This window comes from Triticum urartu, chromosome 7A (assembly GCF_056163025.1).
Source record: "Triticum urartu cultivar PI428250 chromosome 7A, HENAU_Tu73, whole genome shotgun sequence".
NCBI classification, from domain to species: Eukaryota; Viridiplantae; Streptophyta; class Magnoliopsida; order Poales; family Poaceae; genus Triticum; species Triticum urartu.
In genome coordinates, this window is record NC_141879.1 from 670,507,401 (window position 1) to 670,517,661 (window position 10,261).

Below are 10,261 nucleotides of genomic sequence, written 5' to 3' on the forward strand. Positions count from 1 at the left end.
AGGAACGACATCGGCGAGCAGGAAGAGCAGGGCGCGAGCAGCGTGGGCGCCATCTCCTGGTCGCACCGGCGCGTCCAGCCCAACTGCAGGAGGTGCGTGTCGTGGCCGTGCTTTCAGTGGTGGCGCAGGAGGAGCCCTTCATCCTACCGTCCCCCTTATTCGTGTGCTGCCCCGGACCTGTGTGCGGCGAGGCGAGGGCGGCGGCGTGCCAGGCGAGGCGTCGAGCGTGGGAGTTGGTGGGGGAGAGAAGGAGAAGAGAAGAGAGAGGAGTTGCAGCCCAACCTCGAGAGAGAGAGGATGGGTGTGGGAGGGGAGCACGTGGGTGGGCCGGGGAGGGAAAGGGAGAGAGACGCTGGCAGGTGGGTCGGTGCATGCAAAATGGCGAATTAAGCCCTCGAGGTGCCCCCCAGCTCCCTGAGTTTGCGCCGGGGTCGCCGACTCAGTTTTTGGACAAATATGACGCTAATCGAGCTCGTGGGGGCGTGAGTGGGACCTTTTTTATCCGCCGGCGGTGAAAAAGTGCTCCTGGGGCCTTCCTGAGGGATGGGTGGAGATGCTTTAAGAAACTAGGCCTGTAAGGAATCGATTTTTCTGTTTTTTTTTTCAATTATGGCCCTTGTTAGACACGTGTGATGCTGTTGTTCTGATGTTGTTATTCCTGTGCGTGGTTTTTCTTTACTGTTTATGCATTTTGCACGTTTGGCTTGTTGAGTCTTCCACCGCTTTGATTGGGTTAAATCATGGGCCACGTATTCTCTCTGCTGCTTTGAACGTCCGTTCTTTGCTCGCCCCGTAACCGTTTCTAGGTTGGAATCTGGTTGCACCGATTTTTTTGGGTTTTTCTTATGCGATGTGTCCGCTGTTTTCCTTTCCTTTGGCCTGTTATAAATACATACTAGATAACTTGTTGCATCAATTGCCGCAGTGACCAACTGCAACTCGAAAGTCAAGCGAACTATTTGCAAGCTTTTTTTCTCAACTATCTGCAAAATAATTATGTTAATATTGCGTTTCTATTTGCCTTGACAATGATCATTGCCTATAACTTTTTTGGCGATTTGATTTTTATGACATAAGAATCTGTTCATAATGAATTTTTTGACCAGAAGTTAAGTGAACTATTTGAAGGATATTTTCCTCAATTGCCTCAGTTCTGCCATCTGGTTAGCTTCAATCCCAACCTTAGCCAAATAGACATAGGAGGGCTGCGTGCAAAGGGCTGCCAATTATCATTTCTTTCCCCTCTTGCAAGGTGACTAGGGAAAGCTTTCCTCCCCTCGATCTTCACCGTTGAGCCCGTGGGTCACTCCCCTCCACTCGCCACTCCGGCGGCCGGTGGCGGGGAGGGGATTTCGACTGCCTCAAATCCGGCTAGTAGATTGGTAGGGTTTTAGTCCTTGCAAGGGCGGTGTTTAGATGGATGGCTGCATTTTTTTCTTCGAGTCAGGCTTTCGGGGTTCGATCCTTGCGTCCTAAGGGTAAATTAGACGGAGCCTAGCGTAGATTCCTGCCAACTCCTCAGGGCGGCGAGGTTAGGGTTTCTCACATCGTGCGTAGGCAACGGTGATATTTGGTGTCAGGTTCTTCAGAACGATTCAATGATTCAAGGGTGAGGAGCACTGCTTCAGGGTGCTGGTTCTTAGGGCATGTGCACAAAGTCTTCTCTGCTGTCATCGACAAGGTCAAGTCGGCTCGTTCTCGAAGCAGCGACAGCAGTGCCTCGGCAGCTCGTTCTGGCGGCAGCAATGGCCGTTCGGTGATCCATTGAGCTCAATGTAATTTTTATTATGTTTGAGATGTTTCGTACTTCCGATGAATCTTCATAATAAATTTAATCATTTTCACAACAAAAAAGAGGGTTGCGTATTTCATTTGTGTTCAAGACTATTGTTATTTATGTAACGCATAATACTTGGGCTTGTTTGCTGAGTTGTGTTAATTGGCGCAGAGATCAGCTGCATAGCTGAAGTTAAGCAACCTATTTTATGGATTTTTCTCTCACTTGTTTTATATTTACCAACGACACGTAACGATAGTCTTTCCCATGTCCTTCTTTGGCCGGCAAGGGCAATCCAACCGAGTGCGGCGTTTCCTAGATACCTAGCCTTTCTATTCGTACTATGAACTAACCATCCTTTCTCCCCGGCCGCAGCATGCTCCACCATGTCGGTTTAGCACCATTTGTTGTTGTTTAGTATGCGACTATTTTCTCAATTTTCCATTAACCTTCTTTTAACACGAATGTTTTTTTTCTCTTTTTGGTAAATCTAGCTTTGTGATGAGAACAAACATTTTTCAAATTTGCCAGGCTCTTTGAGAAGCAATTTCCCCTTAATTTGCCACGTGACCATAACACTTTTTCTAACTCCTACCATGAATTTTGAGTGAGAAAACGTGTTCACTCAAAATTCATGGTATCATTCGTGCTAGCGTCCCTTCGTGTGGAATGTCAGTTATGTGTGGACATCCTTTTATTAACACATGAATTTAGCACTTCTCATCAAGGCGGATCCAACGCGGCCTTTAAACATAGGCATGGCTGGTACGTAGGCACATCTTTCTTCACAGTCAACTCCAAATCGGCTATGAATGGCTCCAAAAAATTATGGGTAGGTACGAGACTTTGAAAAAACTGTTTGTCTGTCGATGGTTTTCATTGTAGCACTCCAAATCCCCCATATACTTACCACAATCTTAGTAAGTTGAGGTGGGTGAACTTTTTTAATGACAGTGAACGACCATCTTGATCTAGCACATGGGGTGGCTTGTATTGATAGCAGTTTCATTGTTTCATCATCTGCGAGCATTCATACGCATCTCCCCATGGTGCACTCTAAAAGCCGGCGGTGACACTATGAATCTTTCTCGCCGCAAAATTGTGCACTTACTCGAATAGGCAACATTCCTGTGATTCAACAGATCCCCTGATGGAAGTGATAGCTTGGCCCCGGGGTCGCCACTTGGTTGTCATCTGCTGTGTCGAAGCCTCCATCACTGCTTGGTTGCGGCATTCGCTGGTGGATTGATGCAACCACATTGCTATGTCAAAATCTTAGGCAGGTCCATGCAAACTGAAGTGAGGAGCGGCTCGGTCGCATATGGTTTAGATGGACCAGTCCCAGTGACATAGAAAATTGCCCCACCCTATTGTAATACCTAGTTACCAGCAAGGTCAGTCCGACACACAGGCCACCTGTCAGCTTCAGGACAAATTTTGAATTGAGATACTTAAGGAACACAAACTGGAATTTCCTTATGTTTTGATGCAATTTCCTCACAGTTCATGTTACCTAGATTGCCCTGTACCGCAGCAAAGATTTTTTCATGTGTACTGCAGCTAAGATTTTTTTCATGTGTACCTTACACTGGAATTCGTGTTGGTGTAGTGTTTTGACAATGAAATATTAACAGTTTATACCTTCAGACAGTTAGAATTCCCCCCCCCCCCCCCCCCCCCCCCGATGATTCCAAAATTTTCGCTAGATTGTATGATGTTTTTCTTCTGCAGGCTAGTTCATGTAGCAGATGTATGTAGAGCAGCAGGGTGGGGAAAAACATGGAAGAGTTTAACAGAAGTTTGATCAAAAGGAGTAGGACATTTCTAGAGCTGTGGACTGTTGAAATATATTGACTGCCTATCTCCATCGGTTCGGACTTCTGAATGAGTTGTCTGGAGCATAAATTCAATATGATATTTGAGCCAGGAGGTCTTGTGTTTAAGACCATGCCAACGCAGGGAAAAGAATTCTATGAGACCAGGTCTCACGCGAGACCTATCTTGATGGATGACACGTGACATTCACAAATCACAAAGCACCCCCCACCCCCCACTTAAAATCAGGGGGGGGGGGGAGATTAGATGCTTTGTGATTTGTGAATGCCACGTGTCATCCATTAGGACGGGTCTCACCTGCTAACCGTGAGACCTGGTCTCATATAATTTTTTTCCCCAACGCAGTATTAAAAAATTTATTTTGCGGCTTAAATAAATCTCACGTCTAAGGACTAATAAGTCTATGTGAATTCAATATGGACGGACTCTTGGATGATCTTCCTGGCTTGCTTTTGTTCTTTTTTCTTCTCTCTCCCCCTCATCCATGGTGTCTCCCTAATGTTTTTCTGCTCTTTCTTTTCCTCATTTCCCCTCTCCCATGACGCCTCCTAGATGAGTTGTGTTCAAGACCCTGCCCACGCAGTATTAAAAAAATTTGATTTTGCGGCCTTAATAAATCCCACGTCTAAGGACTAAATAAGCCTACGTGAAATCAATATGGACGAACTCTTGGATGATCTTCCTCCGTCCTCCACCAAGCATTTGGATCTGTTCTCCCCCCTTGCTTCTCTCCAGGTACTTGCCCCTCTACTATGCCTTTTTGGCTTGTTTTTGTTCTTTCTTCTTCTCTCTCCCCCTCTCCCATGCTGTCTCCCTGATGTTTTTCTGCTCTTTCTTTTCCTCATTTCACCTCTCCCATGGCGCCTCCCAGATGAGTTGTGTGATGCAATTTCCTTCAACATAGGCTTATCCTTCAAAACATCTAAATCTTATCCTCCCTGTTGCCTCAATCAAACAATTGAGATAAAAAAATTATTATCTAGAAGTTTTAATTTGCATTGAGTCTAGTCTTTACATCTTTCTTAGTGACATATATTGCACTAGGATTGGCTCTCTTCCAGTCCTTGATTCCAAAAATAGAAATAGGATTGGCTCTCTTCCAGTCCTTGATTCCAAAAATAGAAAATATCTTATATCACTAGTAAGTAGGAGCATACATGAGGAATACAACAGAAAAACCAAGAATATAATTGAAAATCACTGTCGATAGTTACCGGGGGATACGAGGCTTTCCTCGTAGAGTCCGGCATGTTTTAACACCTTGCTACTATTGGAGAGAAGGCCGCTCGTGTTGAGGAGGTTCTCCATGTCACCGGTCACAGGGTTGTATACACGCAACTGGAAGTTTGGTCCTCCAAACGACATGAAGCGTGGTTGTATGAAGATGATGCGACAACCACCGTCGGCAATGGCGAACGGGAGGACCCAGTCTGCATAATGCATGGATGTAACAACACTATGTGGCACCATGTGAAGATCTATTCGGCAGCGCAGGTCCCACACACCCGTACCATGCTCGCGGAGCAGCCAAACATCGTGTCGACGCGGCCATGTGGTATGATGCCATATGTTGTCGGTAATTTCAGTGTGGAAGAGGCAAAGGCGTCCGCCGTGCTCCGTCAAACTGTATTTATTTTGATAATTGAAGTTTCTATACATGTCCAGTGGTGGGGATGGCACGATCCCAACCGTCTCGTCGTCCAGGGAGAAGGAGAAGATGAACGTCTCATTGGATCGCACGGCCAACCAATGCACGTTGCCTTGCGCAAAGATGCTGATGTCGATCTCGATCATCCAAATATCAGATTTCTCCGCAGCACAACCCTTCGCCGGTCTCCAGAGCGTCGGCCCGGAGTTGATTTCATAGACCTCGTATCCTAAATATTCCGGGAGGTAGCCGATGCGCACAGCTTTGTGCTTCCTGGTGCGCACGTCGTAGCCGAGGCCTACGCGGTAGCCCACCACACGGCTCTCCGGGAGCGCCGCCACTCGGCCGGTGGATGGGTTGAGCACGTGGTGTGCCCCTGCGGCTTGGAGGATGACGAGGCCGCGGCACTGGTGCGTGACAACACGCGGGACCGGGTTCAGGGGGATCTCCGTGAGCGTCGTGCCGCCGGGGTTGGCGGGCGACCATGCCTGGACCTTGGGTTGTCCGGCCGGTGAGTGCGAGTTCTGCACAAACAGGATCCTTGGGCCGCCGTGGCGGTTGGCGAGGCGGTAGTGGAGCTCGGCGAAGTCGTCGGTGGCCAGCGCCACTGGCCCAGACGCGAGAGAGGCAGCGGCACCTGTGCACGAACCTGGATGGCAACCGCGCGAAGATATCCTCGATGATATCGTCGGGGATGTGTGGCAATGGATCCTCCATGGCGTCCGGCACTGCGTCGGGGAGGCGGCCGCCGCCGGCTTTTCGCTTGGACATTGGAGCACGCACAACCTAGGGAACAGATCGATCTATATATATACACGAGGAATAACAAACAATCTAGTACACGTTTTGTTTGTTATTCCTCGTGTGGGCACTGGGTACACGTGTCCTCTCGGCTCGCACCGGTACAACCGTAACAATATGCATGCTGCGAACCAACTTGTGATTGGATGGTGGACTGTGGTATTCTCAGCCTATCAGAATTTAAATCCTAGTGCTCGTATTTATTTCTGAATTTATTTCAGGAGAAGACGTTCTCGTCGACGACGAGGTGCCTACGGTGACATCATAAATTTCAAGATGATATGCCGGTTCAGTCTTTTGGAGGTGCTCATAAGGGTAGGATGTGCGTGTGTGCGTTCATAAGGGTGAGTGTATACGTGCATATATGAGCGCTTGTGTCTGTACTGATATTAAAAAAAAAACCATTCGTGCTTATCACATCCATTTGTAAGATTAATATACTACTTTTTTGAGAGAGAATGGATTAATATACTACTTGAAACTGAAAGTTTGATGATGAGTTGATTAACCCTGATAAGGTGGTACTCTACGAAACAGAAAGAAAACCCTAATACAATAGACAAGACCAAGAGAAAAGTATGTTTTTGGTCCTCAAGTTTCCCCAAATTATACTTGGTCCTTTAAGATTTTTATTTTTATTTGATATACATTTGGTGCTTAAGCTTGACATCCAACGTGCATTTGATACGGTGTCCTGGGAGTTCTTACTCTAACTGCTGGCCGCAAGGGGGTTTGGGAGGAGTTTCACCAATTGCCTGTCCGCGCTGCTCAGCACCTCATCCACAAGAATTCTGGTCAATGGTGAACTCTCTGATAAGAACGATCTGATGAAGGGGCTCCGGCAGGGGGACCTGCTGTCCCCACTCTTGTTTGTGCTAGTAATGGACTACCTAGCCGTCCTGATCAACAAGGCGGTGGCTACGGGGATTCTTGGGCCAATTGGCAATCAAAAACTGCCTTTCAGAACTTCGCTGTATGCCGATGACACAATCCTCTTCATCAACCCGTGCCGCAGGGAGGTGCTTGAGGTGATTCAAATCCTCAATTTGTTCGGAGACGCTACAGGCCTGCGCACAAACTTTGCAAAATCATCTGTCTCCACTATCTGCTGCATCGGGATGGACCTCCATGAGCTTCTTCATGACTTGGGCTGCCCCATCAAGGAATTCCCATGCACTTATCTCGGCATGCCGCTGGCGGACACGAAACTGAAGAAAAATGACCTCCAGCCTATCTGCGACAAGCTCATTGCCAGGACGAAGGGCTGCAAGCTCTCCCTACTTACCCTAGATGGGCGGCTGGACCTGATCAGAACGGTGCTCTCGGCGATGCCGATCTTCCAAATGCTCGTGCTGATCTTACCGGCATGGCTTGCTAAACTGATTGACAAGGTTCGACGCGGGTTCCTTTGGGAGGGCAGCGGGATGGCGGCCGAAGGGAAATGTCTTGTCAGTTGGAGAACCGTCTGTAGGCCAAAGGAATTCGGCGGGCTCGGTATCATCAACTTGATGGCCCAAAGTCGCGTCCTATGGATGAGGTGGCTGTGACATTCCTGGACCGATAACAACAAAACCTGGCAGGGACTGGAAATTCCTATTGATCATACAGTGAAATCTCTCTTCAATGCCTCTGTCGACTTCCAGCTGGGCAATGGAGAGCGTGTCCTTTTTTGGAAGGAGTCGTGGTTTAAGGGCGTCACCCTCCAGGATGCTTTCCCCGCGCTGTTTCAGCATTGCACCAGGAAAAACCTCACAGTAGCGCAAGCCATGGGGAACAACCGATGGGTCAGACACCTCAAAACAAACCTACCAACACATGCAGCAAGGGAATTCCTAGCACTTTGGGCAGGGGTACAAAGCATAAACCTAACGGAAGAGCAAGACCGGGTACGTTGGAAATGGACAACAAATGCTATGTACACGGCCAACTCGGCGTATATCATTCAGTTTGAGGGCTGCTCCCGGTCTGGTTTTGCTGAGTTCGTATGGAAGACCGACGCGCCGGGCAAATGCAAACTCTTTGCATGGTTGGCATTGCTTGGACGCTGCAACACCGCCGATGTGCTTACGAGGAAGGGATGGCCACACAACCGAACATGCACCTTATGTAATGGGCCAATGGAGGACGTCGTACACCTGTTAGCATCATGCCCCTTCTCAGTCCAGATGTGGCAGGACATCATTACTCGCTGCAACCTACAGCCGAACCTCGCTCCTACATCCGACACAACCTCACTTGTGCGATGGGTGGAGCAGACCACCGACATAGTTTCTGCATCAACGAAGAAGCAATGGAGCGCCTTGGTCTAACTTGTATGGTGGTCCATATGGAACGAACGCAATGCCAGAATCTTCAGGAACCAACCCTCGCTGGCGCGGACAGTGCTGGAAAGAATGATTGAGGAAACTCGTTGCTCAACAGACCCAAGGAACCCGATAATAGATGTAGTGACGATGGCATGTCCAACAGTTTGTTGTCTGGACATGTAAATCCGCAATAATCTAACCCTCTAACCCCCCCCCCCCCCCCCCCCAAGTTTCAATGAAAAGCTGCTCCATCAGCATTTTCGTTATATATATATATATATATATATATATATATATATATATATATATATATTGTCCTTCAAGTCTCAAAATCGGATAAGCTTGGTCCAAAACCATATTTAAGCACGTTGAACTGTGCATCCCCCACCCCCAGTAGCTCTTGCAAGGGATAGAGCATAGCGGGGGAAATTGTTGGGCTGATGAAGGGCTCCTTGATCTTGCCTGAGCATATATACTTGGCATCAAGCGTCTCCAAGCTATCAAGGACATTTCCGATGCTGCCAACCATATGCTTTTTGGTAAGCAGGTTGATGACGGTGCTCATAGGGATGCATAGGAGGCTGGACAGGGACTCGACGACTTCATTGTCATCCTCGGGAAAGCAGACTTTCTGAGCCCTGGTATCAACCAGGAGCTTCATCGGTAACTCCTTAGTAGCCATGATATTCCCTCTTTATGAAAATGCTTCCGGCTTCCTGTAAATTGATTGGTTTCTGCTCCTGCAACCAGCATAAAAGGGGCAAGTAAGAAATTCAAAATTTGGAAGAGTTCTAGTTCAAATCTTCAAAATGAGCAAAAACAAACAATATATCATTAAATATTTTTTAGCCAAACAGAGTAACATCTTTCATCAGACTGTAACCTAAAGATTAGTAAGGGCACTGGAAAGTATCATGTGCAAACCACAAAATATAACCATCATACATATTAACAGACTGTTGTTATTAAAGAAGAAAATGGATAAAATGTCAAAGACACGGCTTATATTCAAAACCACAGCTTATAGCCAGGTTGCCTGATTTTAGAAGTTGCAGAGAGCAACAAAGTTTTAGCATGCATGTATAAGAAGACAACTTTGGAATATTGTGCACCCAGCACGCTTTGAAAAAGAGAAACAAAAAGAAAAGTAGCTTTATCCTACTCAGTTTGTTATTTCTACCTGCCTTGCCTTCGTTGGTTCTATTACTGATATTTTAATTATAGATATGCAAAAAGATAATACACATAAAAGCAAGGTATGGGACTGAACATTACTGCAAAAGCGACAAGATTCCGTATGAGATTTGGTCGAAGATATGCAAAAGCTGATAACTATAGAAGCAACAACACTTTTTCCCAGATTAAGTCTTGAAAGTCAAGTGAACAATAGGACTAGATGTTATTGTACCAGGTTGAGAGCGACATCCTACTGATAATAGTGTTTAAGGAAAGATCTCTTTGCAGACGGTTTTTTTCTCAAGTATAAACTGTAGAAGAAAAAGGGTTCAGACTTCAGACTAAATCATCTATCTCAAATTTTTGTGCTGTGCAATTGATAAAATTGATCAAACAAGTTTCCAACAATGATGCAAAAAACATGTAAACACCACGCACAAACCATCCCCAGCTCACCGTGCACAAATCAAATATTCCGTATTTATTTATGAGGTCCAAATTTACTCATCTAAACATAAACAAACCCTAAAACCAGTTTATGTGTCAGATGAAGAAACATTTCATTACCTCGTCGCAACGACTTGGAGGAACTTTGTGGAGCTAATCTTGGATGCGACAAACTAACATATAGATTAGATCAGATCTACTCTGTTTGCGTCTTTGTGGTGCAATTTCAATATGAATGGATTCACACAAGTTTGGAGTTCTAATGTAAAT

The 10,261-nt window shown here is 46.5% G+C and overlaps 1 pseudogene; it reads right to left on the minus strand.

Moving 5' to 3' along the window:
- Nucleotides 1-4,770: 4,770 nt before the first annotated feature.
- On the minus strand, nt 4,771-6,032 carry LOC147961265 (putative F-box protein At3g10240; annotated as a pseudogene).
- Between the last annotated feature and the right edge of the window lie 4,229 nt (nt 6,033-10,261).